Source organism: Tachyglossus aculeatus, chromosome 22, assembly GCF_015852505.1.
Source record: "Tachyglossus aculeatus isolate mTacAcu1 chromosome 22, mTacAcu1.pri, whole genome shotgun sequence".
In the NCBI taxonomy this organism is placed as follows: Eukaryota; Metazoa; Chordata; class Mammalia; order Monotremata; family Tachyglossidae; genus Tachyglossus; species Tachyglossus aculeatus.
In genome coordinates this window covers 42,909,726-42,915,159 of record NC_052087.1, presented here as the reverse complement: position 1 = coordinate 42,915,159, position 5,434 = coordinate 42,909,726, and positions in this window count along the sequence as shown.

Sequence of the window (5,434 nt, the reverse complement as noted above, 5' to 3'; positions counted from 1 at the left end):
GGCGGAGCCAGGATTTGAACCCATGACTTCTGACTCCCAAGCCCTGGCTCCTTCCACTGAGCCACGCTGCTTCTCTGTCAAGCGGTGGAGCTGGAATTAGAATCCATGAACTGCAGAACTCCCAGGCTCATGCTCTAACCACTACACCAAGTTACTTCTCATGCTGCTGTTTCTTATGTGCGGAGCACTGCACTGAGCTCTTGGGAGAGGATAATTCAGTTGGAAGAGAGGTAGGGAGATCCAGCCCCTTTGGATGCCCAACTCCTGAGGTTGAATGAATGAATAAATGAATGAATTAATGATTTCTGACCCTTGACCCCTTGGTGGTTCATTCATTCAATGGCATTTATTGAGCACTTACTGTGTGCAAAGCACTGTACTACACACCTGGGAGAGTAAAAGTATAACAATAATAGACACATTCCTGGAGGGAGCGGGAGGTGGGGGTTGGAGGGCGGGGGTCTGGAGGCTCCAATAGGAGACCTCAGTTCTTCATCCCGGGGATGGGTGGCGGCTTCTATTCCATCAGGCACCGGTGAACAGGTGCTATGCTCATCTTGACTTTTTCTCCATCTCTGCCACCAAGAAGGAAAATGGACCCCCGCCAGCCCTTCCGTGTCCTTCTGCACAATTGGCTTCAGCAGGAGGAAATCTGATGGTTTTTTTTTTTTTTTAGTGGGTCCTTAACATGCTTATCCTTAAATGAACATTTTAGACACAGATTCCGAATTATGTATTCATTGGAAAGATTAAGGCTGATTAACAAATTCATGCTAAAGAACTGTGTTTAATTGGATTTCAGAAAGTTACGGGAGTGGGTAAACAAGATGGTCCAGGCTACCCAAGCCCAGAATCCTTCAGGAGAGAGAGAGACAGAGAGAGAGACAGAGAGAGAAAGAGCATCTTTCCAGTATCCTGCTGAGAGCAACTCAGGCCCTCTGACCTCCCCCTAACCACCAGGTTCTCTCACCACTGCCCCACAACCAAAGTTCTCATCGTCGACTTCTAATAATGGTGAAAGTTATCTGCCTAATCAGACTAATTAGCACTGGTGAACAGAGACATAATCATAATAGAATGCAAATGCCAGTTTTACAAAATGAAAACGCCATATGTGCAGTAATTAGCGAACCACAGGCCCTTTTTATAAATCATATTTATTAGTTTGTAAACAAATCAAGCTCTAAATGAAATGAAAGGCGCCATTAGCGGCATGGATAGGCAGCTCGCTAGGCGGAGAGATGGATGGGCTGGCTAGTCCTGGACCTCGTGCCCTTGGTATTCTGGGGCGGGGGGCCGGGGTGGAGAGAGAGAAGCCACGTCCACGCAGAAAGTTCTCCTCCTCATGGAGGGCGGCTGGAAAGCAGGCCCGGCCCCCGCCACATCCTGCCTCCCTCCGCCTCCAGACAGGAACAAGTGTGGGCCTCATTAAAGACTGAGCTTTTCTGGAGACCAGATGGCTGGAGATGAGGGTCTGGGGTGTGGGTGGGTGTGGAGAAATGCCACCCTAAAGGGCTCTTAGAAGGGGCGGACTAGCGGTCCTTGCTGATCCTGTTTAAGGTGGCTCCTTGCTGAAGGGGCAGGATGGGGGCTGAGGGCCTCAAGGCCTGTGTGTGGGTACAAGGCTTTGAGGCCCGAGTATGAATGTGAGGCCTCAAGGCCTCAAACCTTTCCCTCTGGTTCTTCCTCTCCTGACCCCTCCTTCCCCATCTCAAGGTGAGGCAGGTGTGGATAAGCACCATGGTCCCATTCTGCTGATCCAGTCTTCTTCTTCTTCGGGAACCTCTGCAGGGTCAACGGTTCTCAAGGAGGCAGAAAGAGAAGCAGTGTGCCTAGCAGGTACCTGGGCCTGGGAGTCAGAACGGCCTGAGTTCTAATCCCAACTCTGCCACTTGTCTGCTGGGTGACCTTGGGCAAGTCATTTCACTTCTCCAGGCCTCAGTGACCTTATCTGTAAAGTGGGGGTGAAAACCATGAGTCCCAAATGGGACATGGACTGTGTCCAACCTGATTAGCTTATATCTACCTCAGCGCTTACTACAGTGACCTAAAGAGTGCTTAATAAATACCATAAAAAAAATGGATAATGCCCTCCCCTGGTGGATTACCTGTGGAAGCAGCTAAATTCTCCTCAGCTGTGAGCCTGGCTGCCTCCTTCCAAGCTTCTCCCAGGTGCAGCCCCAAAAGTCCACAGTGGCGGCTCTCTTCAGCCTTTTTTCTCCTTCTTTAAAGGTATGTGTTAAGTGTTTACTATGTTCCAGGCACTGTACAAGGTGCTGGGGTAAATACAAGCTAATCAGGTTGGACACAGCCCCTGTCCCACATAAATCATGGCATTTGTTGAGCGTTTACTATGTGCAAAGCTCTGTTCTAATGGGTTCGCAGTCTTAACCCCCATTTTACAGATGCGGTAAATGAGGTACAGAGAAATAAAGTGACTTGCCCAAGGTCATACAGCAGAAGAGAGATGGAGCTGGGACGAGAACCAGGTCTTCTTGACTTCCAGGCCTGTGCTCTACCCACTAGACCACCCTGCCTCTCATTGCTTTTTACTGAGCCAGGATTGTTACTGTTATTTTGATAGTATGTTTGGTTTTGTTCTCTGTCTCCCCCTTTTAGACTGTGAGCCCACTGTTGGGTAGGGACTGTCTCTATATGTTGCCAATTTGTACTTCCCAAGCGCTTAGTACAGTGCTCTGCACACAGTAAGTGCTTAATAAATACGATTGATGATGATGATGATGATGATGATGATGATTGCCTTGTGGACTCAACAGCCATCCCACTCTCAGACTACCTTCTCTAGGGAAGCAGTATGGGCTGGAGAAAAGAGCCTGGGCCTAGGAGTAGGGGGATTTGAGTTCAAATCCCAGGTCTACTTGTGTGACCCTGGGCAAGTCAATTCACTCCTCTGCCCTTCAGTTTCCTCATCTGTAAAATGGGGGAGAAAAACCCTACTCCCTCCCCCTTAGACTTTAGAGCCCCATATGAAAGAAGGATTGGGCCTGATCTGATTGTCTTGGGACTATATCAGTGCTTCACGCAGTACTTAACAAAGAGTAAACACTTAACAAATACTAAAATGATTATCATTATTCTCCACCTCCGTTCAGCTGGGGCCCAACACGTCTCACCCATTTTGAAAGATCTGCTATTTTGTATTATCTGCTTCACAGATCCCTTCCATTAGTGCAGATAATTGAGAGTTGGCTATCGTTTTTTCGAAAGGAAACCTTGTAAACTGCCGTGTCCAAACATTACCCTGGGAATAAAAGATAAAGGCAAAGGGATCCCATACCATTTTATTCCTTTACTTACAATGTGTGTCAGGACCATTTTAACTCAAGCACCTTGAAGGAAGTTTGATCCTGTCTTCATTTTACTTTCAGTAATACTTCAAATAGAACAGAAGGACAAGGCGGCCAACCTCAGAAAAGCACCATTTTTCAGCTGTTCTGGGTATTCTGGGGGTGGATTATTATCCCTGCTGCACAATATTGACACACTCTGAAGTAAACTCCATGCTCAGCTGCTCTTTGGGCTCCCACCCCATCACACACCTCTCATGAAAGTCTTGAATAAGCTCTCTGTGGGCAGGGAAAGTGTCTGTTTATTGGTATATTGTGCTCTCCCGAGGAGAGCAATATACTGCTCAACTCAATATAGTGTTCTGCACACAGTAAGCACTCAATAAATATGATTGATAGAATGAATGAATGAGTGGTCTCTCCCCTGAGATGTTAGAGCTGGCTTCAAGTAGAAAGCAAGAGAAGCAGCCACCTCAGGTTGCACAGTCAGAGGGGATTTATGATGGTGCTTTGTAAGTGCTTACTATGTGCCAAGCACAAGATTCTTTCATCAGGCACAGCCCCTGTTGCATTCTGGGCCCTTAGTCTAAGGGGCAAGACAAATGGGGATCTTAGCCCCATTTTACAGATGAGGGGACTGAGAGACAGAGAAGAAGAACCAAAAATATGGAAGAAAGGAAAATCCATCTAGGAAGGAAAGGGACAAAGAATTAGGGTCACTTAGCAGAGGAAATGAATGACAATATGAAATCCTAGTTAGATTATAAACTTCTTGAGAGCAGGATGAGGTCTGCTCTACTCAACAATCCCAAGTGCTTAGTATGGTGCTCTGTACACAGTAGAGAAGCAGTGTCACCTAATGGGTAGAGCATGGGCTTGGGAGTCAGAAGGACCTGGGTTCTAATGCCGGCTCCACCACTTGTCTACTGTGTGACCGTGGGTAAGTCACTTCACTTCTCTGTGCCTCAGTTACCTCTTCTGTAAAATGGGGGTTAAGACTGCAAACCCCATGTAGGATAAGGACTGGGTCCAACCTGATTAGCTTGTATCCACCGCAGCACTTAGTACAGTGCCTGGCACATAATAAGAGCTTAACAAATGCCATTTAAAAAAAATAATTAGGGGTTGATAAATTCAGTTGGTCACTTGAAATAAGAACATGAAGCGATGCCACTCCTGGATTGGATTACTGTCCCATCCAGCACAGGTTTCCATCTCCAGAAATCATGACAGGAACTGTGGGTTCGTTGTCCTCCTTGACATTCACCCTCACAGTGGCTTAGTGGAAAGAACTTGGGCTTTGCAGTCATCATGGGTTCTAATCCTGACTCTGTCACTAGTCAGTTGTGTGACTTTGGGCAAGTCGCTTACGTTCTCTGTGCCTCAGTTGCCTTATCTGGAAAATGGGGATGAAGACTGTGAGCCCCAGGTCGGCCAACCTGATTACCTTGTATCTATCCCAGTGCTTAGAACAGTGCTTGGCATGTAGTAAGTGCTTAACAAATACCATTATCATTATTATTATTATTTTTTAGCATCCCTAACTCTAATAACCCATTTATCTCACATCCAGAGGCCTTCCCCTATTAAACCTTCTTTTTTCCAATTCCTTCTCCCTTCTGCATCATCCATGCACTTGGATTTGTACCCTGTGGGCACTCAAGATTCACCCCACAGTTAGCCCCACAGCACTTACATATATATCCGTCGATTTATGTCAATGACTCTCTCCACCTCCAGACTGCGGGGTCCTCAGGGTCGTAAATGTGTCTACCTAGTCTGTTGTACTGTACTGGCCCAAGTACAGTGCTCTGCAAACAGCATTCGATAAATACCATTGATAGATCATTGATTGATCTATGACTTTATATGATGAGAAGCAGCATGGTCAAGTGGAGAGAGCACAGGCTTGGGAGTCAGAAGGATACTGGGTTCTAATGCTGGTTCTGCCACTTCTCTGCTGTGTGGCCTTGAGCATATCACTTCACTTCTCTGGGCCTCAGTTATCTCATCTGTAAAATGGGGATTAAGACTGTAAGCCCCATGCAGGACAGGGACTGTGTGCAGCCTGATTTGTTTGTATTCACATACTACTGGCACATAGTAAGCACTTAACAAATACCACA